The sequence below is a fragment of the Bufo bufo genome, chromosome 7 (assembly GCF_905171765.1).
Source record: "Bufo bufo chromosome 7, aBufBuf1.1, whole genome shotgun sequence".
Lineage (NCBI taxonomy): Eukaryota > Metazoa > Chordata > Amphibia > Anura > Bufonidae > Bufo > Bufo bufo.
In genome coordinates this window covers 226,435,405-226,455,325 of record NC_053395.1, presented here as the reverse complement: position 1 = coordinate 226,455,325, position 19,921 = coordinate 226,435,405, and positions in this window count along the sequence as shown.

The window sequence follows — 19,921 nt, the reverse complement described above, 5'->3', positions numbered from 1 at the left end:
GTACGGCCCCAAGATGTTGTCTGCAAATTTATCCTGGAGCTACTCCTAGCCTCTTTTATCACACCAGGATAGGCTATCAAAGATCGGTGGGGTCTGACACCCCGTACTGCTGCCAGTCAGCGCTAGAACTACATGTCCCATTTTCATCTACATGAGCAGCGCTCCAATTAGGTTCACATCTTTGTTATTTTTCTAGGGGTTTTCTGTCCGTAAAAAGAACAGAAAAATAACGAAAAAAGGATCCTTTAAACAAAGAAAACGGATCCTGAGCATCAGTTATGCACATTTGGCATTTGAGATCAATTATTTTAGACAGACAAAAAGTATTACATGCAGAATCCATTTTTTTTTCTTTATTTTTCTTTTCTTCTGACAAATTGCACAATGGACTTTCATCCCCACAGCTGTCCATGGGTTGCTTGATGTTTTGTAATTCAGCTTGAATGAAGAGAATGAGAGTGAGCTGTGTAGTGGCCGGGTTTGGGGTGGCCCCAACGCTACCACGTGTTGCTGCTCTCCGGAAGGGATGGTAAGGCGTGGTGCACCCCAATAGGAAATAAGTCCAGAGAGTCAGGCTCTGCAGTAAACCAGGGTGCTTCTTTACTGGAGGAACTCAGGTGCAGAACAATAGAGGCGAGGCATTGAGCTGGCTTCTCCAGTCTGCTGAGGAAAGGCCTGAGCTAGCTGTCCCTCTCAGAAGGCTGGAACCCTGGTCAAAGGCTGGAGGCCCACGGTCTGTACTTCAGTAGCCCGGGTGGCTCCTTGGTCACAAGGCTAGTGACCCATGGTCTGTGGCTCAGCATCCCCATCCCAGCATCTTCTTCTGGTCACTCATGCAGACGGGCAGAGTCTCCCCTCCAAGCACTGGTCCCCAGCGATGGACTGGCCATCGGGAGTACCGGGAGAATCCCGGTGGGCCGATCGAATTATGGGCCGGCCAGGGCCGCCAGGCATCAGGGGGGTAAAGCTCCAGTAACAGCAGGCAGTGTGGGGGCGGCGCTCACTCACTGACGTCACACGCCTGCTCCTCCCACTAGGCGGCGCAGGCGCGTGACGTCAGTGAGTGAGCGCTGCCGCCCGCACTTGTTACTGGAGGCTGGAGGCGGGAGCTGAATATGTAAGGTAGTAAAGACTCTTTACTAAAGAGATGAGCGCTGTGCCCCCACGTGTAGTAGAATACCTACCTGGAGCCAGTGCCAGACTGTGCACAGAAAGGGCACTTTGTCACTGTGGACAAAGTATGGCACTTTCTGTGCACAGATTGGCTCTAGGTGGGTACAGTGTGGCACTGCAGTCACTAAGGGCACTATTTATCTGGGCATAGTAGGGCACTATCTGCCCACATAGTCAACATATGGCGCTCTGGGCACTGCCATATAATAGTGTGGGTACGGTACGGCGATATTTGGTTCTATGTGGGCACTGTATGATTGTGGGCAGATAGTGCCATACTATCCACAGATAAATGGCGCATTTAGTGCCTGTCGTGCCCACATAGTGCCATATAGAACCCATACTCGGAAAGCGCCATACTTGTGTAGACAGAGTATAATTATAGGCAAAGTATGGCACTTTCTGCCCACGTTTTAGCTCTAGGTAGGTATGATATGGCACTTTGTGGGCACTGTAGACACTAAATACACAACTTATCTGAGCATAGTATGCCCAGGTCTTCCCACGGTCATACAGTGCTCAGATAGCGCCATGTTATGCACAGATAAATGGTGTATTTCTTGCTTATGGTGCCATACAGTACCTACCTAAAGTGAAAACCTACAGTACTTTGGCCACAGTCATACAGTGCCGACATAGAGCCAAAGTATGGCACTTTCTATGCACCTAGGTAGGTACTATATGGGTACAAATGCGCTATTTTTCTGTGAATAGGAGGGCACTATCGTGCTCTATGTGGGCACTGTATCACTATTAGGGCAGATAGTGCCATAGAGACAAAATGTCTCCCAGCACATTATACATGGCTCGTCATCATGGTTACGACCTCCCTGTAATCCAGCATTGGTGGTCGAAAAAAGCACCAAACTATGTGCACTCCCACAATCCCGGCTACTCCTATAGTGTGCAAGCATGACCACCGCTGCTGGATTACAGGGTGGTCAAAACCATGGAAACGAGCAGTGCATAATGTGATGGAAAAATGACTCCCGCCAGCAAAGGAAGCAATATGGACAATCACAATACATTAGTAAGTGCCTTGTATTAACTTTCTCTACAAGATAAATGCCACTTGCTGAAGAGACATAACCCCTTTTTTGAGTGTGTTTGGGAAAAATAAAGTGGGCCGGTCTGGCTGAAGTCCAGGGCCACTTTATTGTCCCAGTCCATCCCTGCTGGTCCCTAACTGCAGCACACTAGGGGCTCTGACTGCTCTCATTATACACCATTTCTAGCTGAACTACAACCTCCTAGTGGGAGGGGCAGAGTGGAGAAGCTCAGCACAAACAGATACAATGTAACACTTTCTGTCTCCCATAGACTTACATTAGAGCTTCAATGATACTCAATGGCAATGACAGAGCAGTTTTTCCAGACACAAACAGGTTTTCAGACATAACAACAGAGCTAAGGCCACTTTCACACTTGCGGCAGCAGGGTCTGTCGCGCTGTTTCGGCAGGGGAACAGTCTGCCAGATCCATACAAACGCTAGCTTATGTGTGCTGCCGAGAGGCGGCCGGACAAATACTTTCGGCGGCACACATGGGCTAGCGTTAGTACAGATCCGGCAGGGGAACAGTCTGCCGAACCCTGCTAGCGCAAGTGTGAAAGTAGCCTAAATCAGACATTCAAAAGGTCAGACAATTCTGGCTTTTTCCCCTCCAAAACTTGCTCTTCTTTAAAGGGCTTCTGTCAGCCCACTAAACCGTTTTTTTTTTTTTTTGCTTAATAATAACCCCTACACTGCGATTTATCCATACATAAGTAAAATAAGAATTTTGTATCAGTAGAATTTGCTAAAACCCTATTTTTATAATATGTAAATTACCTTGCTACCAGCAAGTAGGGCGGCTACTTGCTGGTAGCAGCCGCATCCTCCGATGGTAATGATGCCCCCTCCGCTTGTTGATTGACAGGGCCAGCGGACGGGATCTTTCTCCGCTGGCCCTGCCTGTTTTCATTCAATATCTGGCGCCTGCGCCGCGGCCGTACCTATCTTCAATCGGCGCAGGCGCACTGAGAGGCGGCCACTCACTCGGCCGCTTCATCCTCAATGCGCCTGCGCCGGGTGTATTTCAACCAAAATTCTTATTTTACTTATGTATGGATAAATCGCAGTGTAGGGGTTATTATTAAGCAAAAAATAACGGTTTAGTGGGCTGACAGAAGCCCTTTAAACCCTATGGCATGTGTGGAAAATGACCAGCTTCTTATTCAAAGTCCCAAAAGACTCTCAGTATTCGTTAACCCTTTCCACAGTGCTGTGCAAATACAGAGCAAATGAGCAGGATATATCATAGCATACATATAAAATGCAGTTACACCGTATTAAACAGTATAAGTCAATGCAGGTTAACACGTTCAAGTGAAATAAAGTAAGAAGTTTATAACTTTGTATAGGGTAAATAGGCAAATGTCCACAAATGTTTAGGCTTCAAAGTACCCCCTGCTCCAGGGCACAACAGCTGCAATACCAAACCCAACCTGTGGACAGGGAGGCACTGTTTGAAAAAAAAAAAAGCAGCTACGCTTTTTCTAATCCAGGGCAGAATGTTGTATTGCTGCTCATTGCAGTCCAGTAGGAGATAGAGGTGGACGCTATCCCCTTATGCTGCTACCTCTTGCCAACAAGTTAGATGCTGCCTTCTCTCACCTGTCTGAGTATGGAAGAGGGTGTAGCTGTCCCACCAAGGAAACAACATGGGATGCAGAAGTAGCAGTTGTGCCTGGGTTCTGGTGCCTGAGGGTGCCCAAAGCCCCTGTGCCCCTAATATCCCTGGGGCTCTGGAGCTTTAACCCCTTAGGGACGCATGACGTACCGGTACGACATGTTTCCCAAGTCCTTAAGGACCCATGACGTACCGGTACGTCATGGGTTTAAACCGCGATTGCGGCAGGGGTTAATCGGAACAGGATGCCCGCTGAAATCATTCAGCGGGCATCCTGTCACAACGCCGGGGGGGTCACGTGACCCCCCCCCCCGTATCGGTGATCGCTGCAAACCGCAGGTCAATTCAGACCTGCGGTTTGCGGCTTTACCTGCGGTTGCGGCAGCTGTGCGGCGGTGCCATCGGATCCCCATGCGGCTGTGGGGGGGACCCGATGGCATGGAAGGCATCGCGATGCCTTCCTTAGGCATCAGCGCTGCCTTCCGGTGAAGAGCTTGTGAGATCCAGCCCCCTGGATCTCACAGGCCCCGGAAGCTGTATGAGTAATACTCACAATATTACTCATACAGCCAATGCATTCCAATAAGAAGTATTGGAATGCATTGTAAAGGAATATACCCCCCAAAGTTCAAGTCCCAAAGTGGGACAAAAAATAAAGTTAAAAAAAATTGGTAAAAAATAGGGGGGGAAAAAAAAGTATACATATTAGGTATCGCCGCGTCCATGTCGACCGGCTCTATAAATAAATCACATGACCTAACCCCTCAGATGAACACCGTAAAAAAAAAAAAAAAAAAACTGCTAAATAAACAATTTTTTTGTCACCTTACATCACAAAAAGTACAACAGCAAGCGATCAAAAAGGCGTTTGCCCACCAAAATAGTACCAATCTAACCGTCACCTCATCACGCAAAAAATGAGCCCCTATCATTTTTTTTGTTTGAAAAAAGCTGTTAGTGTGTAAAACTTATATAAATAAATAAAAAGTATACATATTTGGTATCGCCGCGTTCGTATTGACCGGCTCTATAAAAATATCACATGACCTAACCTCTCAGATGAACACCGTAAAAAATTAAAAAATAAAACTGTGCTAAGTAAACAATTTTTTGTCACCTTACATCACAAAAAGTGTAATAGCAAGCGATCAAAAAGTCATATGCACCCAAAATACTGCCAATAAAACCTACATCTCATCCCGCAAAAATGAGACCCTACCTAAGATAATCGCCCAAAAACTGAAAAAACTATGGCTCTCAGAATATGGAGACACTAAAACATTTTTTTATATAGAAAATTTTCTTCATATAAGATCTGCCGAGCACAGCTCTCGAGTCTTTCTTCGTCACTAACTACAGATCAGAAGCACGCCAGGTCTCACGATACCTTGCTACAGTCTCGGACCAGAGGTACGTCATAGACCACGTGAGACGCGGCGTACTCTGCGATACAGGCAATCAAATCAGAAGTACGGCATAGACCGCACTACTCCGGCGTTCATCCTCACCAAACGCGGGACCACGCGCATCATAGAAGCCAAGTAAGCGTGAGTTACTTTGACTTTCAACTATCAGCCGGGTTAAGGTAAGACCCAATATTTCTTACCTCGGAGCACACAGTACTTCATTGATCGAAGTAAACTGCTATTGAAGAGACATTTCATCTGTGTTTAAATGGTGCACAGGACGCACAATTATATAACTAAGCGCTTTTGCACCCTCCATCCAGCTATTTGTGAGAAATAGGACAATATCTTATTTATTCATTTTTGGTTTCCTATATGGAATGAACTTTATATCATGAAATACCAAATTAACTAATATACGTCAGTGCTGCTATTAATTTTTAGAGTTGTTTTACACATTTTATCCAATTGTGTGTATTTTATTGTATTTTGAGTTTATTAATTAAATTGTGTGATCACTTTATATTGCATTTTAGTCTATTTTTCCATATTTTACCACACATACAGAGTGCCAGTCCAATTTATTTATCTATGATTTTTTTTTGGTTTTAAAAATTATATTATTGTGTAAAACTTACATAAATAAAAAAAAAAGTATACATATTAGGTTTCTCTGCATCCGTATCGACCGGCTCTATAAAAATATCACATGACCTAACCCCTCAGATAAACACCGTAAATTTTTTAAAATAAAAACTGTGCTAAATAAACCATTTTTTGTTACCTTGCATCACAAAAAGTGTAATAGCAAGCGATCAAAAAGTCACACGCACCCCAAAATAGTGCCAATAAAACCGTCATCTCATCCCGCAAAAATCATACCCTACCCAAGGTAATCGCCCAAAAACTGAAAAAATTATGGCTCTCAGACTATGGAAACACTAAAACATGATTTTTTTTTGCTTCAAAAATGAAATCATTGTGTAAAACTTACATAAATTAAAAAAAGTATACATATTAGGTATCACCGCATCCGTGACAACCTGGTCTATAAAAATATCACATGATCTAACCTGTCAGATGAATGTTGTAAATAACAAAAAATAAAAACAGGGCCAAAACAGCTATTTCTTGCTATCTTGCCTCACAAAAAGTGTAATATAGAGCAACCAAAAATCATATGTACCCTAAACTAGTACCAACAATTTTGCCACTCTATCCCGTAGTTTCTTAAATGGGGCCACTTTTTTGGAGTTTCTACTCTAGGAGTGCATCAGGGGGGCTTCAAATGGGACATGGTGTCAAAAAAAAACAGTCCAGCAAAATCTGCCTTCCAAAAACCGTTAGGCATTCCTTTCCTTCTGCGCCCTGCCGTGTGCCCGTACAGCTGTTTACGACCACATATGGGGTGTTTCTGTAAACTACAGAATCAGGGCCATAAATATTGAGTTTTGTTTGGCTGTTAACCCTTGCTTTGTTACTGGGAAAAATGGATTAAAATGGAAAATCTGCCAAAAAAGTGAAATTTTGAAATTGTATCTCTATTTTCCATTAATTCTTGTGGAACACCTAAAGGGTTACCAAAGTTTGTAAAATCTGTTTTGAATACCTTGAGGGGTGTAGTTTCTTAGATGGGGTCACTTTTATGGAGTTTCTACTCTAGGGGTGCATCAGGGGGGCTTCAAATGGGACATGGTGTCAGAAAAACCAGTCCAGCAAAACCTGCCTTCCAAAAACCGTATGGCATTCCTTTCCTTCTGCGCCCTGCCGTGTGCCCGTACAGCGGTTTACAACCACATATGGGGTGTTTCTGTAAACTACAGAATTAGGGCCATAAATATTGAGTTTGGTTTGGCTGTTAACCCTTGCTTTGTAACTGGAAAAAAATTATTAAAATGGAAATTCTGCCAAAAAAGTGAAATTTTTAAATTGTATCTCTATTTTCCATTAATTCTTGTGGGACACCTAAAGGGCTAACAACGTTTGTTAAATCAGTTTTGAATACCTTGAAGGGTGTAGTTTATAGAATGGGGTCATATTTGGGTGGTTTCTATTATGTAAGCCTCGCAAAGTGACTTCAGACCTGAACTGGTCCCTAAAAATTGGGTTTTTGAAAATTTCAGAAAAATTTCAAGATTTGCTTCTAAATTTCTAAGCCTTGTAACATCCACAAAAAATAAAATATCATTCCTAAAATGATCCAAACATGAAGTAGACATATGGGGAGTGTAAAGTAACAACTATTTCTGGAGGTATGACTATGTATTATAGAAGTAGAGAAATTTAAACTTGGAAATTTGCAATTTTTAAAAAATTTGGGGTAAATTTTGTATTTTTTTCCAAATATATATTTTTTTTTTACTTCATTTTACCAGTGTCATGAAGTACAATATGTGACGAAAAAACAATCTCAGAATGGCCTGGATAAGTCAAAGCGTTTTAAAGTTATCAGCACTTAAAGTGACACTGGTCAGATTTGCAAAAAATGGCCAAGTCCTTAAGGTGAAATAGGGCTGAGTCCTTAAGGGGTTAACGTGTAGTGAGATAATATAGGCCACATTGTGATCACTGCACAGCGCAGTTATATGACTGCCGCTCGTCTCTGTGAAGCCACATCTTCCTGTTACATAAGTCATTCACACTCATCAAATCCTCATTTAAAGCAGCAGAACAGAAGTCAGCAGAGATAACATTGACTATCACATATGATAAATGGTATCACTTAAGGGGTCAGGAAATTAACAGCCAGTTATCAGAGAGCGATCAGTGACGAGGATCAGCACAAATATTATATATGAAGGGCGATGGCTATGAGACCCCCGGGGCACCTGGACCAGCAACACTAACAAGTAAGAAGCTAATTATTCACTCATTATTTGTTGCATTTCATTTTTGTCTTTTAACTTATATATCTTTTTTCTTCCAATCATTAATAAATGTTGAATTATCATTTCTATTAAAGGTTTTGTTCTGCAAATACATATTCTTTTTTGCAGGCAGGAGTCGTGTCCTTCGGGGCCAAGTGACCATCTGTGCTGTAATGAAGGGAGACCAGCGGGGCTCGGGGAGATGGAGCTGGAGCAGCGAGGGTTAAATGGTAAATATTAGTCACTTTATTATTTGTGTTCCCTGAAAATTACTATATTAACATGACTAGTAGACCGGGTTACACTGTCAGGTGCCAGGTTACCAAATATTCTGGATTATTGGATGCTCATAGAAAGTATATGAAACTCCTTTGCAGAGATTGAGTTCCATAATAAACTTTTAAAAGCCTCTAGTGAAAGAGATATGGTGTATTATGCTGACATGTGCCACCAAACATATAGTATGCTTCCATATGTGCCCCCAGAGATCTACTATATTGTGATTTGTGCACCCAAAAATATACTATGTTGCCATATGTGATCCCATAAATATACTATGTTGCCATATGAGCTCCCATAAATATACTTTGTTGCCATATGTGCCCCCAGAGATCTACTATATTGTGACTTGTGCCCCCAAATGTTGCCATATGTGATCCCATAAATATACTATGTTGCCATATGAGCTCCCATAAATATACTTTGTTGCCATATGTGCCCCCAGAGATCTACTATATTGTGACTTGTGCCCCCAAATGTTGCCATATGTGATCCCATAAATATACTATGTTGCCATATGTCCTCCTGTAAATATACTATGTTGCCATATGTGCTCTCATACATATACTATGTTGTGATATCTGCTCCCATAAATATACACTGCTCAAAAAAATAAAGGGAACACTTAAACAACACAATGTAACTCCAAGTCAATCACACTTCTGTGAAATCAAACTGTCCACTTAGGAAGCAACACTTTCAATTTCACATGCTGTTGTGCAAATGGGATAGACAACAGGTGGAAATTATAGGCAATTAGCAAGACACCCCCAATAAAGGAGTGGTTCTGCAGTTGGTGACTAAAGACCAATTCTCAGTTCCTATGCTTCCTGGCTGATGTTTTGGTCACTTTTGAATGCTGGCGGTGCTTTCACTCTAGTGGTAGCATGAGACGGAGTCTACAACCCACACAAGTGGCTCAGGTAGTACAGCTTATCCAGGATGGCACATCAATGCGAGCTGTGGCAAGAAGGTTTGCTGTGTCTGTCAGCGTAGTGTCCAGAGCATGGAGGCGCTACCAGGAGACAGGCCAGTACATCAGGAGACGTGGAGGAGGCCGTAGGAGGGCAACAACCCAGCAGCAGGACCGCTACCTCCGCCTTTGTGCAAGGAGGAACAGGAGGAGCACTGCCAGAGCCCTGCAAAATGACCTCCAGCAGGCCACAAATGTGCATGTGTCTGCTCAAACGGTCAGAAACAGACTCCATGAGGGTGATGTGAGGGCCCGACGTCCACAGGTGGGGGTTGTGCTTACAGCCCAACACCGTGCAGGACGTTTGGCATTTGCCAGAGAACACCAAGATTGGCAAATTCGCCACTGGCGCCCTGTGCTCTTCACAGATGAAAGCAGGTTCACACTGAGCGCACGTGACAGACGTGGCAGAGTCTGGAGACGCCGTGGAGAACGTTCTGCTGCCTGCAACATCCTCCAGCATGACCGGTTTGGCATTGGGTCAGTAATGGTGTGGGGTGGCATTTCTTTGGAGGGCCGCACAGCCCTCCATGTGCTCGCCAGAGGTAGCCTGACTGCCATTAGGTACCGAGATGAGATCCTCAGACCCCTTGTGAGACCATATGCTGGTGCGGTTGGCCCTGGGTTCCTCCTAATGCAAGACAATGCTAGACCTCATGTGGCTGGAGTGTGTCAGCAGTTCCTGCAAGACGAAGGCATTGATGCTATGGACTGGCCCGCCCGTTCCCCAGACCTGAATCCAATTGAGCACATCTGGGACATCATGTCTCGCTCTATCCACCAACGTCACGTTGCACCACAGACTGTCCAGGAGTTGGCAGATGCTTTAGTCTAGGTCTGGGAGGAGATCCCTCAGGAGACCGTCTGCCACCTAATCAGGAGCATGCACAGGCGTCGTAGGGAGGTCCTACAGGCACGTGGAGGCCACACACACTACTGAGCCTCATTTTGACTTGTTTTAAGGACATTACATCAAAGTTGGATCAGCCTGTAGTGTGTTTTTCCACTTTAATTTTGAGTGTGACTCCAAATCCAGACCTCCATGGGTTGAAAAATTTGATTTCTATTTTTTAATTTTTGTGTGATTTTGTTGTCAGCACATTCAACTATGTAAAGAACAAAGTATTTCAGAAGAATATTTAATTAACTCAGATCTAGGATGTGTTATTTTTGTGTTCCCTTTATTTTTTTGAGCAGTGTACTTTGTTGCCATATGTGCTCCCAGAGATATACTATATTGCCGGTGTCAGGACTTGTGTGGCAGCACTGGAGACAATGGTCCCTTAGCAGGCTATACGGCTGATATGGCGGTAGGTACACGCTTGTTCTCTTGTAGGGGTAGAGAGCTTTCAGGAAGAGGAGGAAACTAAATTATATTCTGTTGTCAGTTTCTATAATTTTCTTTTTCAATCATCTGTATTTCCTCCTTGGTTCTTTCTTCTAAGGCTACTTTCACACTCGCGTTTGGTGCGGATCCGTGATGGATGTGCACAGACGGATCCATTTAGATAATACAACCGCATGCATCCGTTCAGAACGGATCCGTTTGTATCATCTTTAACATAGCCAAGACGGATCTGTTTTCTATTGTGCCAGATTGTGTCATAGAAAACGGATCTGTCCCCATTGACTTACATTGTGTGTCAGGACAGATCCATTTGGCTCAGTTTCATCAGACTGACACCAAAACGCTGCAGGCGGCCTCCAGAGCGGAATGGAGACGGAACGGATGCGAACTGATGCATTCTGAGCGGATTCTTATCCATTCAGAATGCATCAGGGCAAAACTGATCCGTTTTGGACCGCTGAGCCCTGAACGGATCTCACAAACGGAAAGCCAAAACGCCAGTGTGAAAGTAGACTTAGTCTTCTGCTTCTGGCCGCATGGAATTCGCTATTTGTTTCGATTGTGGCGTGACTTTTGCCGCAATTGTACCGCACTTCACCCAGTTGCTTTTTGGTAGACCCTGCCTAATAAAAAGCAATAGAAAGCTGCATTCTAATAGTCCTTCCAATCCCTGTCTCACAAGAGCTTACGATCTATTCTCTGCTCTAGTCCGATATACATTGTACATGGCGGGAAGGTGTCTCCGGCGCTCTCAGGCAGCGCAACAAACGTTCCGACTTCTTCATTGTTGTTTTGCTCTGAACAAATTTCATTTCTATTTTATTCTGACGAACACTAAAACCAAATTAGCATCTCAGGAATTAATGATTTACCTGTTTATTTGGCTACAAACCTGTCAGAGAGTAAAGACGAGGTGTCATCCTGCGCCTCCATTAGTCTCTGCTGTCATGGAAACCATTCAATTTAGAAGCGGCGCTGACGAGACGAGACCTAATTATACCTGAGAGTTTCTGCCATAGAGGAAGAATGAAAAGCAAATTGTAAGAGAATTTCATCTCTGCATTTTGAGTCACCGCTGATCTCTAGAGAAGAGATAGGCAGCATTCTCAGTGATGTCACCGCTGATCTCTAGTGAATGGATAGGCTGCATTCTCAGTGATGTCACCGCTGATCTCTAGAGAAGAGATAGGCGGCATTCTCAGTGATGTCACCGCTGATCTCTAGTGAATGGATAGGCGGCATTCTCAGTGATGTCACCGCTGATCTCTAGTGATGGATAGGCTGCATTCTCAGTGATGTCACCGCTGATCTCTAGTGATGGACAGGCTGCATTCTCAGTGATGTCACCACTGATCTCTAGTGAACATAGGAGCAGTGTTATAGTAGTGATATTCTTGTACATAGGAGCAGTATTATAGGTGTTATATTCTTGCACATAGGAGCAGTATTATAGTAGTTATATTCTTGCACATAGGAGCAGTATTATAGTAGTTATATTCTTGTACATAGGAGCAGTATTATAGTAGTTATATTCTTGTACATAGCAGGCAGTATTATAGTAGTTATATTCTTGTACATAGGAGGCAGTATTATAGTAGTAATATTCTTGTACATAGGAGGCAGTATTATAGTAGTTATATTCTTATACATAGGAGCAGTATTATAGTAGTTATATTCTTGTACATAGGAGGCAGTATTATAGTAGTTATATTCTTATACATAGGAGCAGTATTATAGTAGTTATATTCTTGTACATAGGAGCAGTATTATAGTAGTTATATTCTTGTACATAGCAGGCAGTATTATAGTAGTTATATTCTTGTACATAGGAGGCAGTATTATAGTAGTAATATTCTTGTACATAGGAGGCAGTATTATAGTAGTTATATTCTTATACATAGGAGCAGTATTATAGTAGTTATATTCTTGTATATAGGGGCAGTATTATAGTAGTTATATTCTTGTACATAGGAGGCAGTATTATAGTAGTTATATTCTTGTACATAGGAGGCAGTATTATAATAGTTATATTCTTGTACATAGGAGGCAGCATTATAGTAGTTATATTCTTGTACATAGGAGCAGTATTATAGTAGTTATATTCTTGTACATAGGAGGCAGTATTATAGTAGTAATATTCTTGTACATAGGAGGCAGTATTATAGTAGTTATATTCTTATACATAGGAGCAGTATTATAGTAGTTATATTCTTGTATATAGGGGCAGTATTATAGTAGTTATATTCTTGTACATAGGAGGCAGTATTATAGTAGTTATATTCTTGTACATAGGAGGCAGTATTATAATAGTTATATTCTTGTACATAGGAGCAGTATTATAGTAGTTATATTCTTGTACATAGGAGGTAGTATTATAGTAGTTATATTCTTGTACATAGGAGGCAGTATTATAGTAGTTATATTCTTGTACATAGGAGGCAGTATTATAGTAGTTATATTCTTGTACATAGGGGCAGTATTATAGTAGTTATATTCTTGTACATAGGAGGCAGTATTATAGTAGTTATATTCTTGTACATAGGAGCAGTATTATAGTAGTTATATTCTTGTAGATAGGAGCAGTATTATAGTAGTTATATTCTTGTACATAGGAGGTAGTATTATAGTAGTAATATTCTTGTAGATAGGAGCAGTATTATAGTAGTTATATTCTTGTACATAGGAGGTAGTATTATAGTAGTTATATTCTTGTATATAGGAGCAGTATTATAGTAGTTATATTCTTGTACATAGGAGGCAGTATTATAATAGTTATATTCTTGTACATAGGAGGCAGTATTATAGTAGTTATATTCTTGTACATAGGAACAATATTATAGTAGTTATATTCTTGTACATAGGAGGCAGTATTATAGTAGTTATATTCCTGTACATAGGAGCAGTATTATAGTAGTTATATTCTTGTACATAGGAGCAGTATTATAGTAGTTATATTCTTGTACATAGGAGGCAGTATTATAGTAGTTATATTCTTGTACATAGGAGGCAGTATTATAATAGTTATATTCTTGTACATAGGAGGCAGCATTATAGTAGTTATATTCTTGTACATAGGAGCAGTATTATAGTAGTTATATTCTTGTACATAGGAGGCAGTATTATAGTAGTTATATTCTTGTACATAGGAGCAGTATTATAGTAGTTATATTCTTTGTCAATTGTCTTTTTATTGAAAAGCATATCAAAAGAGATGTTTACATACATTGATGCACAAATCAGAGTTATTACAGACAAGTCTAAAGCGTACTTTGACAGTATAGTGCATAGTATACATATGACATATATAAAGTGCATGTCTTCAGAGCAAGGTCATCTAGAACCAACTAATTGACATTTGGTGTGTGACCTGATGTAGGTAGGTCAAACAAACATATAAAAAGGGGGGGGAGGATGGGGGATGGGGGGGGTGTCCTTAGAACTGGACAGATACGGTCTGAGGCTGTTAAGATAACCTTTGATGATTCCAAAGGGAGGAAGAAGGTTTAGCACCCTCCATTCTCACTAATGTGTCGTTCCTGTCTGGGGGGACATTTTCAAAGTTGTTTGTCTGTTGAAAATTGTTTAAGATGTTGGTGTACCATTCGCATATTTATATGTAATCCATGGGGCCCATAGCTTTTTGTGCTTCTCATGTGCCCTAAGTTCCCAGCCCGCTAGCTCTTCCATACGATGAACGTGATCTAGTTTGCTTAACCACTGAGAGGTGGTGGGGGGTTCTTTACTCAGCCACTTTTGGGGGATAGGTAGACGGGCAGCTTGAATCAAGTGTATAACAAGTTTGTTCCTTGATGGCGATAGTTCTTTTGTTGGAAGCCATAAAAGAACCAACTCTGGGGTTAATGTCAGGTTAGTGTTTAGAATTTCATTAATGGTCCGAGAGACGTCATCCCAGTATCCTCTTATTTTAGAACAGGACCAAAAAATGTGTAGAAGAGTGCCACTCTCTTCCCCACACCTCCAACACCTGTCATGATCACTCAGACCACTAAGAAATAGTTGTTTAGGGGTGAGGTACCACTGTGTGAGGACCTTATATGAGTGCTCTTGGATCTTCACGCAGCGGGAGAAGCCATGCGAGTGTGCGTGCATACGGAGAATATCTGTCTCCGAAAAGGTAACCTTAAGGTCATTAGCCCAGGTGTGGACATATTGTGGAGTAATGCGACGTTGTGGTGAGATCAAGGCCAAATATATAGTGGATATCAATTTGCGTTGAGGGGAAGGGGGGGTTGCTAATTTTTCAAACCATGTCGGGGTCATTACACATGACTTCTGAGTAGTTAGTTGTTTCCCAGCAGATTTTATAGTTATTAGGTCTAGAAAGTTAAATGTACTCCAGGCTAAGCTAAGGGGATGTTGATCCGGTAAAGTGCCGTTTACCTTTCCTATAAAGTCAGCTGTGGAGAAATCTCTTAATCTGTGCCAAATCTGCGAGACCTGAGATCCTGGAGGCTGAATCGAGTGTGGTATGAGATCTGCTGGCATTATACTAGGGGGGTTCTGTAGGAGCCCATGTGTCTTGTTGAGCTGTTTAATGACCAGGCTAGTGCCCTTTAAGAGGACATGTGAATGGAGTGATGCATTTGCCTGACCCCATAGTGCTGCTTTCTGTGGTTGGGTGAGCTGCATTAGTTCCAGTTCCGTGCCCAATGTGCGGTAGACAGGGGAATGAAGCTGCAACCACCTTTTCAGGTGTATGGCCCTGTAATATGTTTGGACATCCGGCAGTGCTATACCTCCATGACCACGCCCCAGTATCAGCCTCTGGTGAGGAGCCCTAGCCTTCTTGCCGCCCCATAGGTAAGTCATAAAAAGCCTGCGAATCCTTGTAAAATATAAGTTAGGTAAAAATATTGGCAACATCTGTAGTACGTACATAATTTTTGGGAGGACAAACGCTTTTAGTATATTCTTCCTTCCCATCCAAGAGGAATAAGGGAGGCGTAGCGATTGGAGCAGGTTTTGGACCTCTGATATTAGGGGAGTATAATTAAGCCGGAATAAATCTTCCGTGCAGGCGGAAATCTTAACTCCTAGGTAGGAAACACAGGAGGACTGCCATTTAAATGGTGTATTTGATTTCAAAATGGCTATGGAGCTCGCCGGAGCATTAACGTTTAAAGCTTCTGACTTGGTATAATTCATTTTGTAGTTTGATAGCCTACCATACTCTTTAAACAGTGTCAAAAGATGCGGGAAGGTCTCGACCGGGTTAGAAACCATGATCAGTAGATCGTCAGCATATGCCACGTTAATGTATTCTATGGCGTCATTTTCTGTTTTCACACCACGTATATTTACATGGTCTCTAATGGCCTGAAGAAGGGTCTCCATGACCAATATATATAAGGCAGGAGATAGGGGGCAGCCCTGACGTGTCCCGTTGCGAATAGGGAAGGATGGGGACAATGTGCCATTGACCCTGATTCTAGCACTCGGATCCTTGTACAATGACATGACTGCCTCCTGAAATCTCGTCGGGATTCCAAACCTCAGTAGAGTCCTCCTCATAAAGTCCCAGCTCACCCGGTCGAAGGCCTTCTCCGCATCCACACTGAGCAGCGCCAAGGGGAGGTTTTTCTTTTTGGCCCACTGTATTGCCGTAATCAATCTACAGGAATTATGATTCCCTTCCCTCCCTGGAACAAAGCCAGATTGGTCAGGGTGGATAAGTTTAGGAAGTAGATTTCCCAGACGTGTCGCCAGAAGTTTGGCCCATATTTTTATATCTACGTTAAGTAGCGAGATTGGCCTAAAACTACCGCAGAGAAGGGGATCTTTCCCCGGTTTGGGGAGGATGGTTACCGTGGCCTCCAGTGATTGTTTATGAAGGGTTTCACCATTTAGGAGTGCATTGCACCACGTTACCAGGTGGGGTATTAATATATCTGAGAATTTTTTATAATAGCCCACTGGAAAGCCATCTGGGCCAGGACTTTTACCCATGGGCATAGAGGCTAGTAGCTTTTTCACTTCTAGTTCGGTGACTATAGTAGTTATATTCTTGTACATAGGAGCAGTATTATAGTAGTTCTATTCCTATACATAGGGGGCAGTATTATATCAGTTATATTCTTCATAAGTTCATAAGTCCCAGTTCTCACTGGAGTTTCACCCTCAGTGAAAACCACAGGATAGTCCATGCTATCCCTGTCCATGTCCATCACATGGTTCCCAGCTACCAAGTTGGCACGCACCACGGTGCCCAGACTACCAGAGTCCACAAAAGCCTTGACGGCGCAGTCCTTCACCACCAGAGGACATAACTGTGGCTCTGTCTCTTGTCCCACTAAAGCCACGCGAACACAACCCACATACAGTGACTGTTGCCGTGTATCATCACACTCCATGGGCAATGCGGTCAGAGGGAAATGGGCCGCCATGTGTCCCCAGTCATGGCACCTCCAGCACTGCAGCATCCCCGAACTCCTCGGCAGCAGGTCGACTTTTTTGGGACCAGATTGCCACTGGGACACACAACCAGTCTTTCGCCCATGCCCAGCCTTTAGAGTCGTGCTGCCTCATGCACTCCTCCACACACCCCCGACAGCCGGAACTCTCTTACTTACAGTAGTCACGTGTCTGGCACTCCGGGGAGGTGTTGGTGCTGCCGGGACATCTCTGTGGGGGTTTTCTTCACTTCCTGCATCCTGAGAACCTGCAGCTCTTGGTTCCTGGTCACGAGGTCACTGCTCAGTTCCTCAGCACAGCTGTTACCATAGGAAACGCCTTGAGATAAAACTTCTCTTTGTCCAACTCCTCCATGAGTTTTTTATGCTCTTGTTGCCACTTCACATGCCTTAGGTTAGCCTCCTCCCTGAGCTTTTCATGATCCAGATTGGCCTGCATCAGCTGCTCGGCGAGATCCTCCATCCACCCCTTAGCAACATACTTTTCACAACAAGTCGACTTTAATAGGTGTCTCTCGTTGACTGGCCTTCTGGCCCTTTAAATCTCAACAACTTGCAACACAGCAGAAATGTCCAGAACAGCAAGAGCAGCAGCTTCTCTTTCTGAGCTGTCGTTGCCCCAAGCAACCAATCTTTTAGCAACCCGCTGTTGTTGCTTTCGCCCGCATCTTCCACCATATGGAAGGGATCGTCTACTCTTAGGGGGCTGCCATCACAGACTTCCTTACAGACCACTGTGCTTTATTGTGGCACGTCAGCAAAACAAACAAAGAAATCATAAACATAAACCTCGGCCGTCCGGCCACTGACTACACAGTATAGTCTCCCTCTCTAGCGGGATCTGGGTCTACCACCCTGCTCCCCAAAACACAGCAGTGCTTACCCCACAGAGGGTTCCGGCTCCCACAGGCCTTGACGTAGCCTGTTCCTTCCTCAGATTGGGAGCCCTGATTGAGGAGCTCAGACCACATTTACCTCCTCAGCCGGCTGCTAATTATCTAAATTCCCAGCTTAGCTGCTGCAGACAGTGGGAAAAACCTATTCTCCCAGCCTTCCCTGTTCTCAGCCAGGCTCCTCTGGGTGAGATACACCATTTCAATGGCCGTCATCTCCACTGCCACAGTAGGAACAATATTGTAGTAGTTGCATTCTCACCTCTACTACATCTGTATTTTCCGTCATTTATCCGGCTACATAGTGACAGAAACGTGATTAGACATCTTGTATGAAATGTGTTGATTTGCCTCTTTTCAGTCTGTCAGTGTATAAAATACTCCCTTTCCAGGTCTGATCTGAGGTCCATGGTCACCACCACCTGTTGTCTTCCAATCATTACTAATATTCTTTTTTCACCTTCTCACAGTGAAAACAAGCTGGGATGTGAGTTTTTGCTTTACAAGGTTTTTTCTTTTAATAGGTTAATAGAAGCAGAGGAGGATGACCTTCCCCCGCTGACCCGCTCATTACAGCGGAGGCAGGAGCAATAATCATATAACCCATGTTTTCAGTACCTGGGGAGCCCAGACAATTACCTTTCTGCATATAATGTCATTACCCAGCAGAGCGCCGGCACAACCAGCGTCGCACGGAGATATCATTGGAAGATGGGAAACAAGCTCGCAACATGTTCTTTTCATCTGTAGCTTTCAGATTCTTCGCCTCGCTGCTTCGTTTCCTCATAAATGATGGAAAATATGCAAGATATTCCAATATACAGTATATGGATGCAGGGAAATTTCTCATACATTTTAATACATTTAAAGGGGGTTTCCATGTTTATGTTAATATAACGAAAGCATTGTGCAATGAAATGTCCTGTAACTTATTAGATTGTGTTTCAGTTTTGCACTGTTTTCGTGATCCCTGCTCGCCATCGGGCTGACAACAACGGACAGCTGACAACCTGTGTAGAACTGGTCTCATGGTCTGTTCTAGTTTTATCCAGTCTTTTGTTACAGTGTATCAGTGATATGTGTATGTTTGTTACAGTGTATCAGTGTATTTGGGTTTTAGAAGTTATATATCCCCCCTATCAGTAGGAGATGTACCAGCTGCATTCATTTTCACTGATTTGTACTTCAGCTCTTGATACATTGTAGCAGTTCCATCAGATGGGAGTAGTATTAGGAGTAATGAATCCTCAGCATTTATACCAGAATGTTTCCATCTGCTTATAACACAGAAGTGAAAATTGCACATAGCTGTAAGGCCTCATGCACACGACTTATTGTGTTCCGTTCCGCAAAATGGGGTTCCGTTGTTCCGTGATCCGTGATCCGTTTTTGTTTCCGTGTGTCTTCCTTTATTTTTGGAGGACCACCAGACATGAAGGAAAGTAAAAAAAAGTCGAAGTCAAGTTTGCCATGCAAATGATAGGAAAAAAACGGACGCGGACACGCGGATGCGGATGACAATCTTGTGTGACTCCGCGTTTTTTCACGGTCTCATTGAATTGAATAGGTCCGCGAACCGTTTTCCGTGAAAAAAATAGGACACGTTATATTTTTTGCACGGACTGGAACCACGGACGCGGATGACAAACGGTGCATTAGCCGAGTTTTCAACGGACCCATTGAAAGTCAATGGGTCCGCAGAAAATCACGAAAAACGGAACAACGGACACGGAATAAAACAACGGTCGTGTGAATGAGGCCTAAGACTCATGTTGGCGTCCTGGTATATGCTCCGAATGTAGAGGCCTGACGTGTGCCACCGTACGGCCCACAGCCGAGCATAGCCCCGAGTAGTAAACCATATACTCTGTGGCTGTCTAT